The sequence below is a fragment of the Callithrix jacchus genome, chromosome 1 (genome assembly GCF_049354715.1).
Source record: "Callithrix jacchus isolate 240 chromosome 1, calJac240_pri, whole genome shotgun sequence".
In the NCBI taxonomy this organism is placed as follows: Eukaryota; Metazoa; Chordata; class Mammalia; order Primates; family Cebidae; genus Callithrix; species Callithrix jacchus.
Window position 1 is genome coordinate 135,633,815 of NC_133502.1, and position 22,824 is coordinate 135,656,638.

At 36.9% G+C, this 22,824-nt stretch overlaps 1 protein-coding gene across 10 annotated transcripts in view; it reads right to left on the reverse strand.

Moving 5' to 3' along the window:
* Nucleotides 1-22,824, reverse strand: part of LINGO2 (leucine rich repeat and Ig domain containing 2) — a 1,279,451-nt gene that overhangs the window by 486,156 nt on the left and 770,471 nt on the right. For all 10 annotated transcript variants that reach the window (XR_013534666.1, XM_078370450.1, XM_078370421.1 and 7 more), the window contains one exon: nucleotides 3,193-3,272. The gene's annotated coding sequence lies outside the window, so the exon portion shown is untranslated. The remainder of the gene's footprint in view (nucleotides 1-3,192; nucleotides 3,273-22,824) is intronic.

Here is a 22,824-nt window from a genome sequence, read left to right on the forward strand (position 1 = left end):
GCATTTATGGTCATGCTTATCATAAATTTAGAATAAAAAAAGTTATGAGATATACTTTGTATTAACTGCACTTTTAAAATACAGGATTCTGTTTGTATTCAATGTCTATTAATTTCCATAATAAAACATTGCATATAAAACTTCAGCTTGACTACATGTTCAATTTATTATCAGCCATATATATTGAAGATTAATCACAATTCCACTAGTAGAAAATGAATGTTGTTAAGAAATCTTGTTTTAATTTCTGGAGAGAGTAGAAACGAGGAGGAAATGACAGTAGTAAGCCAATAAGAATATGCATTAAAAAAACTCAGTCTTGGATTTTCTGAAAAAGTATAGTTTCAGAAAGACTAATCATAGTAATTAATTGCTAGTTTTTAGCATCGAAAATGGCTATCATCTCTTTGAAAAAATCAGTGGGTGATAAAGACATGGAAGAGGTAATGTGATGGTTTCGTGGGAAGGCATCATTGCATATAATTCTGAGTTGGAAAAGTATGTGAGATATTATCTTGCAAACAGGCTTCCTAAATTATAAAAACCAAGCCTGTCATCCCTTTTCTACTCTCCCAGCTGTGATCCTTCACCCCTAAATAAAGGGAAGATCTTGCCATGGGTATATAGACTACTCTCTAAAACTCTTCCATTTCTTATTTATTCCACACATATAATTTGCAAAGATTCTACATATCAGCCAGAAAAGCAGATAAATAAGAAATACCTTATCTACTTAGGGACTTGCAAACCAGAAAGAAGAGATGAACCTCAAAGCCTAGGATAGTGCTGATGGAAAGGAAGGAACAGATTTAAGACATATTTCTGAATGCAACTAAATAAATCTTCATTAAAAACTCGATATGGCCACAATGAGGTATCACTGTACTCCTGCAAGAATGTTCATAATTAAAAAGTCAAAATCATTAGATGTTGGTGTGGATGTGGTGAAAAGGGAACACTTTTACACCACTGGTGGGAATGTAAATTAGTACAACCACTATGGAAAACAGTATGGAGATTTTTGACAGAACTGAAGTGGAATTATCATTCCATCCAGTAATCCCACTACCGGGTAGCCACCCAAAGGAAAATAAGTCATTATATGAAAAAGACACAGGCACACACATGTTTATAGCAGCACAGTTTGCAACTGCAAAGACATGGAACCAACCCAAGTGCCGATCAACCAATGAGAGAATAAAGAAAATGTTGTATATATACACCATGGAATACTACCCATCCATAAAAAAAGAAACAAAATAATGTCTTTTGTAGCAACTTGGATGGAGCTGGAGGCCATTATTCTAAGTTAAGTAATTCAGGATTGAAAAACCAAACATCGTAAGTTCTCACTTATAAGTGGAAGCTAAGATATGAGGACTGCAAAGGCATAAGAACAATATAATGGACTCTTGGGGACTCTGGGATGTGGGAAGAGAGGGTTGTGAGGGATAAAAGACTACATATTGGGTACCAAGTATACTGCTTGGGTAATGCGTGCACTAAAATATCAGAAATCACCAGTAAAGAACTTATTCACGTAACCAGAAACAACCTGTACCCTAAAAACTATTAAAATAAAAAAAGAAATTAAGAAAAGACAGGATAAAAAAAGAGAGAAGAGTCAACAAAATACTAAGCACCTTATTCAGATAGAGGACAGAGACCCTCCTGGTTAGTCAATCATCCGACCCCTGATTGTGTCTGACTCGCGCTATAGCCTGCTCTCACTATAAATACCTGTCTTGTAAGAGCACTGCCAGAATAAAGTTCTTGAGTATCCAAAAAAAAAAAAAAAAAAAAAAAAGACTGGAAATGGGTTTTGAGAAATGACATTTTTATCCTTCCTGTATTTGGCTTCTATCAAGCCAGAGGTCTTCTGTTTCAATATTCTCCATAAATACTTTATTCTCTTATGCTCAAGGCCAAAATTGTTACATTTACTTCAAATGAGAAGACCAGAACAATCAGATATGAATATTTCTTTTTTGTTTCTTTCCTAATCCATAATGTGGACCTACTTTTATTTTATTCTCTAGTCTGAGTCATAGCTTGGGTATCTTCTTTTCTCTATTGTTTTTTTTAAAGGTTTATTGACTATTTTCATGGAACATTTGTACAAAAGAAAAAGGCGGAACAAATAAAACATTGACATAAGCTGTGAAGACCATATTTTACCATTCTATTGTTAGCTTAGAGTATTAGAGGCTCACTCTTCATCCACTGTAACCTCTACATTTTTCTTCCTTACACTTTCATTTTACTTCAAAAATATTCCCTGCCATAAAACCCACTTTTCACCCTTTATCAGAGTTAACTTTTGGAAAAAAAAGTTTATCACTGGTAATTTTTTATAGTAAAGAACAGAAAGTGAGTACTCAATATATAAATATTAAAACAAACTCACCAGAGGAAATAATTACTATAAACCAAATTTAAAAGACTACACACACTAAAGGCTATACATTAAATGAAAACCTGTTCGATTTTACTGTAAAGTAATTCAAGTCTTGTTTATTGTAACCCATTTTAACCATATTCCATAATTTATCACTCTAGTACCTTTAGAACTCTGTGATCTAAGAATCGCATCAAATTTTGTATAGAGATATCACTATGTATAAAAAGAAGGGTTATTGTGCTTTGTGGCTCAGAAAACTTCTAAATTAGCAAAAATTGTGATGCTTCATATTTCTAGGACAAAAGCATGCTAAATAATAGAAAAATAGGAATTGCTCACAAATGTTCTAATGACCTTTGGACTGTGAAGTCAGATGCCCAATTGTCATTCTGACTTTAAGATTACTGTGAAGGACTATGAATTTAATATAGAATGACAATGTTAAAATGACAATGGGAGAAAAAACAATGTAGACTGGTTACTGGGATGCAGGCTTACACATTTGTCCCATGATCTTCAGTCCTGATGTCTAGGATTGTAATGAGAATATCCTTTCCTGCTTTTGTGTATGAAATAGCTCTCTCCTTGGAGAATGGAGTATCAGACTAAGAAGGAAAATGATATGACAAAGGACTATGTGAGATTGCAGCTATTATGAGCAATGGGGTCAATAGAGAGTAATACAAATCAATACAAAAGATAATAGAATGAACAAAACTTGGAAAATTGTTGGATAAATCAATAGAAAGAGTGGACTGGGGACGTGAGATTTTAGAACAGTAAATACTCACTGATTGATTGACAGGCTGGTTTAACGTTCTTGCCACTTATTTCATTCTCAGTGTTTCTATCTGTGTCTGCCAGCAGTGATCTGCAATAGAAAGCAGTTACCAAGATTATCAGCTTGAGAGTTTTATTAACAGTCTCTCTTTCTGTTCTTAACACAATAAAGAGTCCACTCTACAGTTTATCAGAATCCTTTGGCCACATTATCCATAGCAACAACCTGTAATTGGAAAGACTTCAAATATTTGTTTTGTTTTGTTTTTCACTTGGTAACATTAGGATTTAAATGTACTCTTCATATAATAAAAATGGTTCTGAGATCCTAAGAACATAAAATCATAATGGAAGATTACTTTCTGCCAAGACCTTTGCAACCTAATAGTTCTAACTATTGGCACCCAACATTGACATATGTCTTAACACCTGGAGACGGTGACTGTCAGGATTCTCGCAGGAAACAGACAGGACAGTCTGTTCGGGAGATAATAAGGAAGAGTATTTATAAAAATGTGGCAGGGTACAGAGAAATGAATAAGAGATGAAACAGTAGCAGTTTTCTTCCACAGTAGCGAGAGGAGGAACTCCTTACCATCAAGGCCTGATGAGGCAAGGGTAAGGAAGGGCTCCTGGAGCCTTGAAAGCATAGCTCTTTGCAGAGGGTCACGTGATAAGAGCTGTAGCTTTCAATAAAGGAAAGCAGCCACCCTGTGAAGACCTGGCAGATTGAACTGGGGATCAAATACCTCAATGTGATGGCTACTTATAGGTATCGACTTGACTGGATAAAGGAATACCAAGATAACTAGTCAAGCATAATATCCAGATGTGCCTATGAATTGTTATCAAAGGAGGCTTGCTTATGAGCTGGTAGACTGAGTGGAAAAGGTCCACTCTCAATGTGGGTGGTTACTATCCTGGGCTGAGGGCCCAGATAAGACAAAAAGTCAGAAGAAAAGGCACTTTTCTTTCTCTGCCCTTGAGCTGGGACACTCTTCTTCTTCTGCTTTTGTACATCGTAACTCTAGACTCTTTAGCCTTTAGACCCTAGAACTTAAAACAGCAGCCTCCCCACTCAGCACAGTCTTGGGTTTTCATCATCTGACTGAGAATTATACCATGGGCTTCCCTGGTCCTGAGGCTGTCACACCTGGCCAGAGACATGCTACTGTCATCCCAGGATCTCCAGCTTGCAGATGACCTGTTGTGGAACTTGTCAGCCTCCAAAATCACATGACAATTTCCCTAATAAATCCCTTCTTATATACACAGCCACACACAGACAGACAGATGGACAGACACACACACACACACACACACACACACACACACACACACATGCCACTCCTATCTCTCTGGAAAACCCTGACCAATATATCTCTTCTCCTTTCTTTCATCTCTTGATGCCACCTCCATCTTTCAAATTCAGGAAGCCAAAGGACACGGGAGCTACATACATCAGACTTCTTGAGCCTATAGAAAAATAGAGAACAATGAAGAAGGGCTCTGAAGGAGAAACAACATATATTTGGCACAGAAGGCCCTTTTATAATTTGCTAATCTAGGCTGGGCGTGGTGGCTCACTCCTGTAATCCCAGCACTTTGGAGGGCTGATGCAGGTGAATCATGAGGTCAGGAGTTCAAGACCAGCCTGGCCAACACGGTGAAATTCCATCTCTACTAAAAATACAAAAAAGTAACTGGGCATAGTGGCAGGTGCCTGTAATCCCAGTTATTTGGGAGGCTGAGGCAGAAGAATGGCTTGAACCCAGGAGGCAGAGGTTGAAGTAAGTGGAGATCGCACCGCTGTCCTCCAGCCTGGGCAACAGAGTGAAACTCCATCTCAACAACAACAACAACAACAACAACAACAAAATTGCCAATGTAGTGCAAAAAATTCTGCTAGGCATACTTTTTCATATCATTTTTAACAGTTAAAATTTCTATTGTTAACATCATAAAGCCAACTACCTCCCCCTCTTCCAAATGTATTTTATACAAAGAAAAAGACTTTTGTCATACGAGAATTATAAGACAAGTGACTTTAGAATATGGGGAAAATTATAAGGTTGAAACATTAACTTTGGCTCCAGAAATTTAGTTTTCTCCTTTCCTTGTCACACTAAAGACTTTCATGATGGTTCCCTTTCTGATTAGATTGATTTCTATGGCTATTGAAAAAAAATTATCATACAGCTAGTCTTTTTCTCTCCAAACCAGCTGTGATGGTGAACTTCATGGGTCAATTTGAGTGAGCTAAAGGATACCCAGATAGCTAGTAAAACATTATTTCCATGTGTGCCTGAGAGGGTTTTTCGGGAAGAGATTTGCATTTAAATCAGTAGATCTAGTAAAGAAGATCCACTGTCTAATTCGTTGAGGATCCAAGTAGAATAGAAAGGTAGAGGAAGGACAACTTTTCCTTCTGTCTTCTTGAGCTGCAAAATCCATCTTTTTCAGCCCTGAAACATCAGAGATCCTGATTCTTGGGTCTTCAGGTTCTGGGACTTACATAAGTGGGCCTGCCGGCTCTCATGTCTTCAGCCTCACACAGAATAATACCACCAGACTTCTTGGTTTGTCAGCCTGCAGAATGTACACTGTGGGACTTTTAGGCTTCCATGATCACATCAGCCAATTTCTAGCATAAATTTCCTTTTGCCTATCTACATATATCCTATTTGTTCTATTTCTCTAGAGAACCCTGACTAATACATCAGTTGTTGGCAGGTAGTGATGAGGACTTAAGGTTACAAATCTCCGCTACTGATACTGAGGGTCATCAAGGCCTAATGCCTTTGTCTTAAATTTCAGAAGGCCAGCTATGGAAGATAGTTCTGATGTTTAAGAAAGAAAGAAGAAAATAAATATATTTTCTTAAATATAAATAAATATATTGAAAACGCCCAGTAAGCAAGTCATTAGTGCTGTTTGTCAAATATTTATGGTTCTTTTGGGCATATTGTGTGATTGTGTTCCCCTGCACACTGGGGTTTGGTATGGCCATGTGTTACGGTTTGGTTCCGTGACCCACTCAAAATTTGTTGGTTTGTAATTCCCAGTGTTGGAGAGGGGTACTCGGTGGGAGGTGACTGAATCTTAGGGGCAGACTTCCTCCTTGCTGTTCTTGTGGTAGAGTTCTCATGAGATCTCGTTGTTGTAAAGCATGTGGCACCTTCCCTTTTACTCTGTCATCTTCCTGCTCCAGCCACACAAGATGTGCTGGCTTCCCTTTTGGCTTCTGTCATGATTGTAAGTTTCCTGAGCCCTTTTCAGACATGGTTCCCAGACAGCCTGCAGGCCCATGAGCCAACCAAACCTCTTTTCTTCACAAATTAGCCAGTCTCCGGTAGTTCTTTATGCAGCAATTTGTGAATAGATTAATACACCATGCAGCTAGCTCTGTTCAGTGATATGTGTTATTCTGTGAGGAAACTTTAAAGTCTGTTGTATGATTCATGTTGCCATCACCTCCTCTCTGCCATGGGGCTGAGCAATGTTCCAGATAGTGGCTTCTCTGGAAGCCTAATCCTCAGTTGAGTATAACTTGATGTGTACATGACAGTAGCAAACTAAATTTGGGTTGTTGTTAGTCTCTAAAATGTGGTGTTATTTTTCACCCTGGTATAACAGAGCCCATCCTGACTGATACAATCCTTAAGGGAATAACTTAATACCATAAATACCTTGTTTTTGCACAGTGACATTTTGTTTTCCTCAACACCCTGATTTTTATTAATTTATTTTTAAAGAGTAAAATTATACTCAGGAGTATGTGCATTTTGTGAGTTGATCTATTTGGAATTTAGGATGCTGAAAAAATTTCTGGAATACTACGTGTGAATACACGACTTTTTAAAAATATTTCGTAAGTCAAATGTATAAAAAAAAGGGTGAATACTGAAGTTATATAAAGCTACAGGGATACTTTTAATGGAAGACACAGGGAATTTGTAAAATGTTTATTTCTGGAAAGATCAGAAGAATTTGGAAATAGCTCCCTTTGGAAAAGCAAAGTCATCAATTGTCAGAAAGTTACCTCTATTACCATACGATTGGTCTTATGAATTCTTCCTATATTTTTGGCTTCTTAAACCTTCTAGAGATTTTTACATTTAGTTATGGCTTTTAGAAATACCATAGGGTAAAAAAATAACATACAAAATCTTTGAAAATAACAAAAGTAATTTACCTTTGAACTTAATAACTAAAGGAATGTAAATATCTCTGATAATGCTTTTGTTTCAACCATGACTACTCTATGGAGGAGGATTAAAAAAAACCCAGGGATCACATTAGAACAAAATCAGTCAGTTGAAACATACTACATATGCCTCAATGATTAACAAGAATATTTTATTTCTATCAGTTATGCAAATGAGAGCAAAGCATTTTAAAATTTTCCCAGTTCACATACTTATTCAGAATATACAAAACAATTTGAATGAAAATGACCTAGAGGGATATCTGTACAAGTCTGTATACCTGCTGCTATGATTTGAATGTTTCCCTGAAAAAGCATGTGTTGGAAACTTAATCCCAAATGTAACCATTTTGAGGGGTGGGGCCTAATGAGAAGTGTTTATGTCATGGGGACTCCAACCTAATGAATTGATTCTTGAGGCTTCCAGTTCAATTTCTTGCTCTCTTACAGTTTTTTTCTATTTTCATGGGACAGTACAGCACAAACGCCTTCACCAGTTGCCCAGGCACCTTGATACTGGACTTTCCAGCCTCCAGAATTGGGAGAAACACATTTCACAAAATGACCTTGGTCACAAGTATAACATCATAAATTTATAGGAGTGTGTGTGTCTGTGTGTGATTAGCCCTTCCCTCTTCAGGAAGTTTACATATCAAACTAACTTTCAGTTAAATACAGAAGCTCTTTGTGTAAAAAGAAATGCAAAATCTACCACTTTGTTCATCTTTGATAGATTTTAGCCTATAGTTCACGTTAGTTGTTCTCAAACTTCAGTGAATATAGGCATTATCTTAGGCACTTATTGAAAAAGCAGGAATATGACTCCAGATAATTTGATTTGGTGGCAGGGTCAAACATCCCAGGTTTCTCTCATACCAGTTGTCCAGGCATTACAAATTGAGAAAACTGCCCAAGACAGGGATTTTGACATCTTATATAGGCATGGATTTTCTTCTTTTTGGTCATGCATTTATAGTTACCATGATTTTCATAAATATCTACTCCTCTTGATAAGAAAGAAGAAAAGAACATATTATCCTATTAATTTTCTTTTCCTTGAGGAATAGTAAATTTTTCCGACTTAACTCAGATTCTCCCTAACTTCTCCCACTGTTTTATATTGTAAATGCTTTTCAAAATTTACATTGATTTGATCTTTTTATTATTATAGTTTAGAAAACTTTTCTGCCACTTGCAATGTCTTCATAAATGTATCTTTTTCTATTTGATTTGTTTGAATTCTAGTCTTTTTTCCTGAGATCCCTGGGGGATTTCTTAAATTTCCTGAACATAATAAAAACATTGTTCAGTTTTGCAAATTATAAAATAAGTAGGTCCTGCTGATTGTCAACTGATCAGTGTAGTTTGCGTTTTTGTTTATTTCTTCTTTAAGTTCATAAGAAAGACAAGAGTAGAAAAATGAGAAAATAGTTAATAAATAATAAGTAAATAAATGACCAATCCAAATTCTACCATAAGACATAACCATAACAGTGGTTTGGGTTGGTCATTCATTTATTTAATATTTAATTTGTATAATTCTTTGATTGTTTATGCTAAGAGTATATCATATTTTTTTAAAAATAAACAATGGCCCCAATGTTTGTTTTTTCCCATAAACTGAGGACTTTTCAAAGTGAGGTTGTAACATACATGGTCTAATAAGCTTTAAAATAAGGAGTACCTCAGTTATAATTTTACATAGACCATGATATGTGCATGAGTGTAAGAGGAAAAGTGGTGTTTGATAAGTCAAACAGACAATAGAGAAGTTGTCAAATGAGAAAGACAGGACAAAATGAGGTAACAGGAAAAAGGAAGATACGCTGTTATACCAATTGGCGCTTCACCTATTAGGTGCCTATTGCTGTGCTTGTTAATGGTTCTGGCTGGGTAAGTACATTTGGTTAATGATAACAATAATAAAAGCTAACATTCCTCCTGTGTTCACTATGTACCAGGCACTGTGCTGATGGGTTGATGGATAACATCATTTTAACTCATAATGGCAGAGGCTCATCTGGAGCAACTGTTGTGGGGATGCCAGCTGCAGGCAGGGAGGCACAGCTGGGGCTACATACCCTGTGAAGCTGGCCAGGGCCAGGAACAGGTGGGAGTCCCAACCCCTACTGAGTTGGTGGGGCAGGGGCCCCGTGTTCCTAGGTATAGCTGCCCCCGTCACTCCAGACCTAGGCAGCCATGTGCTCTCAGGGGCCTCTGCAGGCTTGATGTGCCTGCTCCTGATCCCTGGCCTCTCCCCACTCCCAGTGGCTGCTCCAGTGTGGAATAAAGTTGTGGCTGAGCCTGGGTGCTATCACAACCTGGTCAGGTGTGCACACACATGGGGCAGTGCTGACATGCCAGGCCCCTGCTGCCTTGGCCCCTTCTGGACTCTGGGTACCAATGAGCGTGGGAGGGAGTCCAGGGAGCTAAGGGTGATTTAGTGCAGGCCTGCGGGTGCCCCTCAGCGTGGACAGCCTGAGTACCATAAACAGCATGTTGATGGTGGCAGGAGGCAGACAGATTCCTAGGTGGGAGGGGGTGGTCCCTGGTGGAACCTCACCTTCAATCCAGGGACAATCTGAAGCCTGGGGGCTGGGCTGGGAGTTCCAGGTGGAGTCCATGACCTGGAGTGAGAACTTCTGGTGCTTTTTCCAGGCCTGCCCATGACTGCCCATGTATCAATCAGCATAGACTTCCTCCCTTCTGAGCCCATAAATCCCCAGACTCAGTCAGACTCAGACTGCCTGTGGATAGAAGCTACCCACTTTGGGTCTCCTGAGAGCTGTTCTGTCACTCAGTAAAGTTCCTCTCACCCTGAAGTACCATGCTCACCCTCCAGTTGTCCATGTATCCTCATTCTTCATGGATGTGGGAGAAGAACTTGGGACCCTGCAAATAGCAGGAGCAAAAGAAGCTATAATATGTTCCTGCCTGGCTTGCTGAGCTGCAGGTGGTGAAACGCTCTTGGACTGTGGGAGTGAAGAGTGGCGTCCCTTCTGGTGGCCCAGACTTTGGGGTTCCCCAAGCCAAAGCTGCTGTAACACTGTAGTCTTTCTGCTCTCAGCTGGCACTGGGTGGCCACCGCAGGCAACAGGAAGCAGCCGTGGAGCTGGGCCAGCCATGAGTTGTGGGCCAGAATGAGGCAGCAGGACTGAAGGAGCAGTAACCCTTCAGGACTGAAGGGGCCGAAACATCCCCCCACTCCACCCTCTCCACCCACTCACCACGCTGCAGGTGACATGAAAGAGAGAACTACAGTCCCTCTTGAAGCCCAGACCTCAGGGCTCCCCAAGCCAGGACTGTGACAGGCTGTATCAGCCTCTTTGGGCTCTGTAGTTTCTGGCATCTCTGAGCTTTCAGCCACCACTGCATTCCCACAGTGGAAGTTTCTTGTGTACATCTGATCCAGCTGGAGCCTTGCATGGAGCCAGTGCCTGGGGCTGCCCACCCCATTGCAGCAGCCAGTATGCTTGACTGCAGTGGCCAGACCCCATACTCACTCACTTACATACCCATTGCCATTCTGCACCTGGCTTGCCCTTGGCAGGTGTGGGATCCAGGCTGGTAGCACAAGCCAAGTGCAGCCTGCTGGGCCAAGTGGGCAGAACTAGTAGTGAAAGCAAGCGATACTCAGGCATAAGGTGCTGCTGTCTACAGAGGTTTCTGCCTGGCAAAGTGACACCCCAAGGATCGTGTGACAAAGCCATTGAAGAATCCTGTGATTACCTCACCTAAGCCAGGGTCCAGAGCCTGTGGTCTTCACCACTTCATCATGACAATGTTATCAATAATAATATACGTTCTTAAAATGCTACTTTTTATGCTTTACTTTCAGAAGTTATTGTTATTTCTTGATTCCTTAAGTCTGAGCCCTTGTCAATGGGAACGTTGAATTTTCTGTATTGCAAAGCAATGTATTTCCTCTCAACTGATAGTTGCTATGTTCCTTACATTGTCCCAAACGGCTGGAGATACGTAGTCCATACACCTCATCCTGACCACCTTGAGGCTTAGAATCAAAGCCACAGAACTTGCCCATCTTCCACAGATTCAGTATAATCTACATATCTTGATTTGCCTCTTGGATAAGGAATAAACTGGAGAAATAGGAAATAAACTAAAGAAATAACGACATGCACAGAAGCAGGCTTGTGAAGGAGAGACACAATTGTGTCCCCTCTATGTTGTCTATTAACATTTAAAATCCTTACATATATTTTTTACATATTTTATTACTCCCTTTGTTCTAGCAGAATAAAGTGTAAGTGTCCATATGCAATTATACACAAAAGTATATTACATAGAAAACAGTATTCAGAGCTGTGAGAGAAACTTGAAGTCATATTTTGAAAGCAAATCTGAAACAAAAATTTAAGAATGTACAAGACAAAATTGCACCTGATTCTACCTTGTGACAATATTATCTATTGTTGTCAACATATTTTAAAGATGAAATCCTATGGCTATAATTCTTTTTGTGACTCTCTGTTAACCCAGAAGAGAGAGAGAGAAAAAAACATGATTGTGGATTATGATTTACTACCTCTCATTACTAAGGGCATCTGCATTCAAAAAAAGGGTGATTCTATCTGACCCCTGATATAATTAATTCTCCTGATCTGTGCAAATGGTTACAAAGTAATTTGAGGATATACATCACAATTTTGATATTATTAAGCAAGACAGAGTGAGATAGAACATTACACCGAAAATACATGATTTTATAATTTGGGGAAAATTTTTTCTTTCATTCAAGGATCCTAGGGAATGTTTATTTTTCTCTTTAGCTTGAATATCTCATTATGATGATTATGTTGACCACCAGGATATGGAATGAAACAAATTAAGGAACCCCTTACTTCATAGGTTCTCTGAAGAGTCATCAAAGCTAATTCTGACTGACGGATCTTGGATCTGCTCCATTATTCATTTTGAATTGCACATGTCTCTCCATTATGTTGTTATGCACATTCAAGCACATCCAGTTTATAATACAAAATTTCAAACACTGGAATGCTTGGCATTTGAAGCTGGCTTTCAGAAAAGCATACTGCTAACAGCTCAAATTTTAAACAAGGTTCAAATCCCTAACACTTATTAGCTATTTGTCCTTGGGCTACGATTACACCTAATTAATATCCACCAGGCTGGACAAGCCTTGGCTTTTTCTTTTTCTCCTCAGCACATTCAATCAATTACTAAGTCTTATACTTTCTATTTCCTGAACGTCTTTTGACTCTCTTCACTAATCTTGATCCCTTTTGTTATTACTTGCTCCAAAGCACTGTTATTTTTCTCCTTCACTTCTGCAAAAGCCTTCAAACTGGTTTTCCTTCATCTACTTACGATGTTTTCTAATCCATTCCCTACAGAGCAGCCAGAATGATCTTTTTACAGTGCAAATCTGATTATATTTCACCCTTAATTAAAACAAACAAAATACAAATAAGTACCTCTGCCTTCCCATTCCCTTTAGGCTAAAATATAAAATTAATAGGTGGCCTACAGGAAGACTATAAACGATAGCAAGCCTTTCTAGGCCCCCTCTCGCTCTCTGTCCTGCAGTTATACTGGATGCCTTTTATTTTTCTAAAAAGTGCAGGACTCCTTCTCTATCTCAGGATCTGTGTAGGTGTTCCTTTCTGTGTCTTAGAGTCTGCCCTCCCCCACAATACCCCACTGTCAACATCCCTTTGGCTATCTAACTCTTATTAGGATTTAGATGAAATGTCACTTCCTCAGAGAATCCTTCCCTGACTCTCCATCCTAGGTCAGGTTTCCCTGATATCTATCCCCATATGACTCTAGATTTTTCTGTGTTACTTTTTATAATTAGACCTGTTAGGTCTGGATGTTTGTGTCCCTGAAAATTCATATGCTGAAACCTAATCTCCAATGCAATGAATGGAATTAGTTGCTTATAATTCAAAGGTAGCTTGTTTGCCCTTCCACCATGTGAGGACACAGCTAATGGTATCATCTGTGAACCAGAAGAGTGAACCATCACCAGGCATGGAATTTACTAGTGTCTTGATCTGGGACTTTCCAGTTTCTAGAAATGTAAGAAACACATCTCTGCTGCTTATAAGCCACACAATTTATTGTATTTCATTATAGTAGCTCAGACAAACTAAGGCAGCAACCAACTGATTTTTCCTCTAATGAGTTTGAGGTCAGCCTGGGGAACATAGTGAGATCTCATCTATAAAAACTTATATTAATAAATGTTTCAAAAGAATGAAAGTGGCAGCTTTCACTATTTTGAAATGATTAATAGTATCTTCTCTCAGTATTCATTAAAGTCTAAATGCACAGCTAACACTGGAAAACTATATGTTGCTGAAAAATGCAAAGAGGTTTATAACACAGAGCTTTAAATGACTTGCTTGATATAGGCACTCATCTCTTTTTATTGTGATGCAATGGGCATGTTGGGAAAAATTATAAAATAAGAACATGCATTGATTACAATAAGGCAATGAAATGTCTTTTGACATCTTTGTGGATAAAATGGAGGATTATAGCCATAATGAAGGATTTATAATTTGCTGATTTTAATTGATGTCAGCTAGAAGAGAGGTCTCTATCTCTGCCCTTGTACCACTCAGTTTTATCAATGAATTGCTAAGCTTCTCTGTAGCTCATATTACCTAAAGCTGCCAATGGAGTGGGTACGGGCAAGGAAAGAGACAGTCTATTCACTGGTAAAACTGATTCAGATCTAAAAATATCTCGAACAGATAGAATAGGCCAGGAGCAGTGGCTCACACCTGTAATCCTAGCACTTTGGGAGGCCAAGGCAGGTGGATCACAAGGTCAGGAGTTCAAGGCCAGCCTGTCCAACATAGTGAAACTCCATCTCTACTAAAAATACAAAAACAAGAAAGAAAGAAAGAAAGAAAGAAAGAAAGAAAGAAAGAAAGAAAGAAAGAAAGAAAGAAAGAAAGAAAGAGAGAGAGAAAGAGAGAGAGAAAGAGAGAGAGAAAGAAAGAAGAAAAGAAAGAAAGAAAGAAAGAAAGAAAGAAAGAAAGAAAGAAAGAAAGAAAGAAAGAAAAGAAAGAAAGACAGGAGCTGGGCGTGGTGGCACATGCCTGTAATCCCAGATACTCTGGAGGCTGAGGCAGAAGAATCGCTTGCACCTGGGCAGCAGAGGTTGCAGTGAGCTGAGATCACACCACTGCACTCCAGCGTGGGCAACAAAGAGAGACTTTGTCTCAAAAAAAAAAGAGAGAGAGAGGGAATAAAGGGCAAGTAAAACAGCATTAAAATGCTGTAGGAGCTTGAAAATTGTGCACATACAAAATGGAGAATATTTGCCAGCTGACAGCAGGTGGTACCTGCAGCATTTAATAATCAATGACATGACTGACACTAAAAGTTAAACAACAACAGATCCCAAAACACATTTAAAAACTGCTATAACACAATTTTAGATTTTATTAATAGAAATAGAGTCAGAAAGCATTCTAATGTTTAAATTACAAGGCTCACATTTTGAACTCTTACTGATAAGCCAAAATGCATGCAGAAGAGGACACTTGTTAAAAAATACATATTGCATATTACTACATGTATAAACCTATTTGCTAAGGAAAAAAGGCAATTTCAGGGGAGGAACAACCAGTTCTTGATGCCCAAGAATATGTAGTTTCCAAAAAGGAGATGATCCAGATACAGATAAATATAATAGAAATGAGAAAATGGAAAGACCTAGAAAAGAAGGTAAATATAAAAGTGCTATGGAAATTGAAAAGAAAATGATTTATTTCCTTCTGATCATAAAGAAAAGACAGCTTCTATGTGGAAGGAACATTTAAGCTAGCCCTGAGTGACTGGGAGGATTCTGCATCTGGGCAAAACAGTACAGCAAACAGAGGAAAGAATGTGATAAAAGAGTGCAGCCACAATACCTGGAGTACGTTTGGGAATGATAAGTTTTCCAGTTTGACTAAACTTTAGGACAAGTCAAGGGATGTGTCAAGGGAACAAAGAAAAGCATTATTACCAGATTGGTACCACGTAGTGAAGGGCCATAAGTATCATAAGGAGCTAGGTTTGATTCTGTTGGCAACGACAATCCATTCTGCCTACATATTTACATTCGTGTGTGTGTGTGTGTGTGTGTGTGTGTGTGTGTTGGGAAGGTAGATTTTATTTGGTTGTTTTAATATCAGCCTTTTTATATAACAAATGGTATTCTTCTGTCTTTCTAGCCTATGAATCAAGGCATTATGACACAGCCTGACTATGTGATGCTCTTGTTGGATTTTGCACTAGCTGTCTCCACTATATTCCAAAGTTTACTTACGGGGAAGCACTGGCTGGGTTAACAAAGCATCTCAAAGTCCTATGTCAGACAAGTTAGACTAATTTCTTACTTCTTGCATATTCTGCCATAGTATCCACAAATAGTTTTCAAACAAATCACAGAAGTACATTTAAAACAAAGCAGTTATGAGTAGCATTTAAAATAAATATCCATAAAGCCAGAGAAGGAGTTTAATATTTAATAGTTGGCCTGTTGCCAGTGCTCTTTTGAATACTGAGTACGGATGCTTAAGGTAGGAATTATAAAGTAAAAGGCCATTGTATATCATACTACTCAATATCCAACAAGTTACTGGTCTACTAAAGAGTAAAACAAACAAACCAAAATCCCATTTTTTTCTCCCTTTGAAGAATCACTTCTTAATTTTCATAGGATGAGTCCAGAAAAAAGAGATCAGCTACAGTATTTATAAAAGACAGTCTTGAAATGTTTTGACTGCCATTTCTTACCTGATTTTCTTTGCTTTGATGACTCATTCAGACCTACTGGTTCAATATTATCTAGTTTATGAATCTATTTTGAGACTGACTGTATAGAGAGGTAACTTAGTGACGCCATCCACTGGGACTTGAAATTAAGTCACCAAATCAGGCTAAATTATCCAGCAGTTTCTGCCTTTCTTAGAGAGTTAACTATGGCCAAATCTTATTTCCTTATAGCTTGGTCCTTGCATTGCTAAGGAGGGAGTGCTAGAATGTTCTTGGATTCCTAGGCACGCCATTCCACATTACTCATGCATCACACCATAACTTAGGCTACCTTCTTGTGAAGTCTTCTTGCAATCTTCAGTCCTGTGGACTGAATTTCCCTGTGTGCAAGATATCTGAAACACATCTGAATTTGTTCTTTAGGCTGTCAACTATTCTCCCTTGCAGTGTTTCTTAAATGTAATCTGTGAACCACCTGTAACAGATTTAAGGCTATTCATTAAAATCAGACCCCTAAATCCAATCTAAGAACCATTGAACAGATAAGCTTTGGATCCTGTGAATCTGCATCCTCACAAACTTTCTAGATGAACCCCCTGTTCATTAAAGTCTGAGTATAGTGCTTTATAAGAAGTGATCTACATAACGAATCATGATAGTTTTAAAAAAAAGTTTTTTTAAAAAGTGGGCTTTTTGAGCTGCAGAGAAAAAAAAAAGCAATTTTGGGGGAGGCCATGATCCTTGTTGTAAACATCTAGAGTAGTTCCATTAGTTAGGAAGATTAGATTGGATTAGATTCCTCTTTGCTCTTTTAGACTTTGAGGCTCAGAAAATGACTAAATAAAAATGGTACTTAAACACTGAAGTCTAGTCAGTCACAATGGAATTAAACATTTCTCTACCTAATTAGTTTACTGATAAAATCAACCTAACCCAACAACATTGTTTCTGCTACTGCCAATCCATGCTGTATGTGGCTAAAGTGGAGTGTTCCTGACTGTGGGTTGAAGTGCTACAATTAAAAACATAATCTTTATATTTTCATGACTGTTTAAATGTGTATATTAACTCACATGAAAGAGATTCCTCATATTTTTATTTTATACTCTTTTGTCATTATAAAATTAAAAGTTAAACCACATAAAAATGAATGATTAATAGTTGTATTTAAATGGCCCATTCTCCTCATTGATTTTATCACTTAATTGTGGTGAACAGTATAAATAAGCCTGAGTCTTTTCCTTCGTTTTGAATAGAAACAGTCTTAACTTTTTTTCATTGTTTAAATAGGGCACTGGTAGATGAGTTTAAAAGATACAACTGTATCTTCAAAGTAAAAAAAGATAAAAATTTTGAATGCAAGTGTGTCAAATTGTTTAATAAAAATACAGTTTCATGTAACTAAACAATAATGATCAATTATTAGTTCTAATTATTCAATATTCTCCTGTATTTATAAGAACTCTACTTGGGAATAATGTTTCAATAACCCACTTACAATGTTCCTTATGAACATTACTCTCAATAACATGTTTCTCCAGATTTTAAAATAATTATCTGAAGAAAATAATCATTTCATAGAAGTGAAAGAGGGAAGAAGAGAAATGGCAGTAGAATGCTTCTCTTGTTTCTTAGGCTGTAGTCTAACACCAGAAAAATAATGTTTAAAAGATGGCATTGAATGTGTACACAAACAGGTTTGATAAAGTTTTATTTATTTTAATCAAATCACTAGTGCATTCAATAAAACAATTAAAGAAATTCAGTCAAACCAATTAACAATCAACAAATACATGAATTCAGGTTGTTTTTATAAAATCTTTACCTTGCCACCAATTGGGTTAGTATTGGGTAGAAAATGTTCTTTGTGTATTTTTAAACCACTTATTCATTAAAATGTATTATGGCAGCAATACTAACAATCTATTTAGAATAAAAGCTAACTAAATTTCAGACAGTAAATCTAAGTATCTATGTTTGCACCTTGGCCACATTTTGCCATCACTCTGTATGAATATTTTGGCGTTATACCTAATACTATAAAGAGATTTCTGTTACAGTACAAATTCAGCTACATCCAGTAGTGCATTAAATATTTTAAATACAGACTTAAATATAGTTGAAATTTTTATTTGCTTTTATAAAATTCCAACTATGTCCAAAATAATGATCAACATGAAGTAATTATCAACATTAAGTACTAAAAAGTACAAAACTTTAGTGTATATTACTTATAAATGTTCTTGACCAATAAAATATACTGCAATGAAATATTGAGCAATGAAAAACTGTAACAATGAAATAGGTAGAGTATACTAAAAAATAAATTCTCATTTTATTTACATTTTACTTATTTATCCAACATTCATATGCACTAGTTCCAATAAAAACACAGCAAATAAGATGGATGAAAAGTGACACTTTTTGAGTCTTCTCATTGAAATATGATTTAGAATATTTTCATATGTAAACTAAGTCAATATTCAAATAATTGCTCACATTTTACTAAGCAAAAGAGGAGCAAATGTTACTGAATGCACAGTCCCTGATCTCAAGGACTCACACCTTTTAAGAAAATAATTGTAGTAAGTAAAATAATAGAACAGCTTTTGCAAACTACATTTAGTAGAATGTTTGTGTCCATGGGATGTTAAATGATATGTGAAACATGTATTTATTCCATAGAGAAATAGATATATAAGAAATTCTGCATATTATATAGTCTACTCTTAAAGATGCATGATAAACATGACAACTGAAAAGGCTCTAACTATTCCTAGAATAAAAACACTAGCTAATTTCACTAAATACATAATTTTTCCATTTTTTTCACCCGAGAAAATTCTTTATCCCCTACACCCTGCAATATACCGTTAGCATTCTGCAGGACTAGTTTTCTTGGAACATGGTTTGGGGATGATAGCAATAAAGCATAAATTAGGGAAAATGGTTGAATATAAACGTGATTCAATCTGTTGGTCAAATAAGGTTTTTAAATATAGAAATGCCTAGGATGTATCTCAAAGAATTAGTAGAAATTTGCTAGATCCAAAAGAAAGAAGGAAAGTCTAGGCAAAATGTAAGAACATATGTACAAACATGGGTAAGAGCCCAGAGCTGTGGAACATGTGGAATGTACTGAGTTGAAAAAGAGTAGTAAGAGTTAACATTGAAAGAACAGGCACAAGACAGATAATCATAGGTCCTGTATATCTTGCTTAAGAAGGAGTTTAGATGTTTAATTTTATTGTGCAAAACTCAAAAAGCCATATATATTTGACAAATATATAAAATTGAAAAAAGTTTTAGATTAGCATGAAGATCAATGACCCTGATATAAATAAAGATAATAGAATTGAGTAGGATGATACTGGAATAAGAACTCAAATGGCAATATATAATGTACCATAAAGTTTTGAAATGGTTGTTAACAAACATTTTCATTTATTCAATATTTTCTCAGCATCTTCTGTGTTCCAACGACTATGCTAGTCACTGGGGATATGAGAGTAAATAATAAAGAGTCCTTACTCTCAAGAAATTCAATTTATTGTGATAGATCCTCATATAAAGAGATAAAATATAGTGAGGTGGATACAATTTCATCATTTGACACTCTGTACTGTATAGCAAGTGCTTGGTTAATTTTTTTAGATGCATGAAATGGATGAACATTGGAGGTAACACCAATGTTCTATTAAACTATAGAGAAACCTGATGCAACATTCTGGTCTGTTTTTCTTGATAGTAACAGTTTAATACAGTCTTTTAAATTGTGAAATGAATAAAACATTCAGACACATTTTTAAGTAAAGACTCAAAGACAAAGAAATTTCATGATTGTCTCTTCTTTGTCCTTAGGGATATTTAAGTAAAAACAGTTTTAAAATCACTACCTAGATTATTTTGAATCTCTAAAAATTTTTCAGAAGAGAAGTAAAATGTTCTAATTCACATTTACAGAAAATTATACCAGATTTCTTGCCATCCAAACGTATATTGAGCCCTTTATTTCATTGATGCTCCTTTTGCCCAAGATCTTTTTTGGAACTTCTTGGCAACCATCTTCAGAGCCTACTGCACATGACTTAAAAAGCTTCCTAATTCTTTACTTAGTGTCAGTGTCTGTGTCTTTAGACTTGTTTTTCTGATTAGTGCTTTAAAAAAATCCTTTGGATGGCTTTTCTGAACCACATAGATATTGCATATGAATACTGCCCCATCCATGCCTTTAAATTTTGCTACAGCTGCCCTGCAGTCTGTGTGTATTCATGGCTACAATGGTAAAATGAGAAGACCAAAAGATTAAAATGGACCAAGGAGTTGGAAGTAGGCTTTTAATGAGACATGCTAAAATCAGTCTTGAGTAATGAGAGTGTCACTGTAAGTAGAGAACAACCTCCCCAAGAGATAACTTAGAAGGAAAGTAAGAGGCTGAAATGCACAAATTCTGTTAGGACATTAGTCATACTACTTCACTTTACTAACTCTCAGATTCTCAGATTATAAACAATAAATCTCAATATATAACAACACAAGTCACTTTTACATTGTTTATATTTGTCTTCCTTCTGTGACACTTTGCTAAAATTGTTTTTTAACTTTTGAACTTATTTTTAAGTTGTGTCTCTGTTACCTCTCCCATGGAAATAAAGATACACATACACACAAACACATGCCACCTTCAAACAGTGAACTCAAACAAAATTTTCAAAAAGGTTGATATAACACCTGCAGAATAAGTATTTAAAAGATGAGTACACAGGCAACAGATTGACATCAGAGGGCACAGTAGACATGAGGAAGTCTGTATAAGAAAAGTAAGTCTCCCATCCAATAAGAACAGAGGCCTGTGAAGTAATGCCACACATCTACAACCATCTGATCTTTGGCGAACTGGACAAAAACAAGCAATGGGGAAAGGATTCTCTGTTTCCCAGCACAATAATAAATTGTGTTGGGAAAACTGGCTAGCCATATGCAGAAATCTGAGACTGGATCCCTTTCTTACATCTTATACAAAAATTAACTCCAGATGGATTAAAGATTTAAACATAAGACCTAACACCATAAAAATCCTAGAAGAAAACCTAGGCAAAACCATTCAGGACATTGGCAAACGCAAGGACCTCATGACTAAATCACCAAAAGCAATGGCAACAAAAGCCAAAATAGACAAATGGAATCTAATTAAACTTAAGAGCTTCTGCAGAACAAAAGAAACTATCATTAGAGTGAACCAGCAACCAACAGAATGGAAAAAACTTTTTGCAGTCTATCCATCTGACAAAGGGCTAATATCCAGAATCTACAAAGAACTAAAACAGATTTACAAGAAAAGAACAACCCCATCAAAAGTGGGTGAAGAATAGAACAGACACTTTTCAAAAGAAGACATTTATGCAGCCAACAAACATATGAAAAAAGCTCATTATCACTAGTCATTAGATAAATGCAAATCAAAATGACATTGAGATACCATCTCATGCCAGTTAGGATGGCGATCATTAAAAAAATCAGGAGACCACAGATGCTGGAGAGGATGTGGAGAAATAGAAATTCTTTTACACTGTTGGTAGGAGTGTAAATTAATTCAAGCATTGTGGAAGACAGTGTGGCGATTTCTCAAAAATCTAGAAATAGAAATACCATTTGACCCAGCAACCTCCTTACTGGGTATATACCCAAAGGTTTATAAATCATTCTGTTATAAATACACATGCACACATATGTTTATTATGCACTGTTCACAACAGCAAAGACTTGGAACCAACCTAAATGCCCATCAGTGATAGACTGGATAAAGAAAATGTGGCACATACACACCATGGAATACTATGCAGCCATAAAAAAGGATGAGTTCTTGCCCTTGCAGGGACATGGATGAAGCTGGAAACCATCATTCTCAGCAAACTGACACAAGAACAGAAAAACCAAAAACTTCATGTTCTCACTCGCAAGTGGGTGTTGAACAATGAAAACACATGGACACAGGGAGGGGAACTTCAGGGTGGGGACCTGTTGTGCTGTGGGGGAGCTAGGGGAGGGGTAGCAGGGGGTGGTAGCCATTGAGGAGGGATAACATTAGGAGAAATACCTAATGTAGATGAAGTGAGGATGGATGCAGCAAACCACCAAGGCACGTGTATACCTATGTAACAAACCAGCATGATCTGCACATGTACCCCAGAACTTAAAGTATAATAATTAAAAAAAAGTAAGTCTCAAATGTTGCATTTAAACAGGTGGTTGTTACTTAGGATATATGCATATACGTATTATATATATACACACACACAGTGTACATATATATTCACACTGTATACGTGTAGATCATTGAAACTGCAAGATAAAGACACTTGAATGAAATAAGATGAAAGTGTGGGAAGCAATACTGCAAAAGGAATCAATTCAAAGCAGTGAATTATTATAGCTAATTCCTTTAAATAGGATTTTACATTTGACAGAAATCATAGAAAATGGATTTTTCCCCCAAAATAAAGGATGACAAACATTTCTGAAACTTTTTTCCTTTAGAACAATTTTAATACAGATGAAAGAGCTTTAGATAAATGAGTTAACAAAAAAAAATACTACTTAACCATCTGCTAGAACATGATGTGATACATTTTGACACCTCTTAGCTTCTTTAGCTGAATTTTAGAATGCAACCATT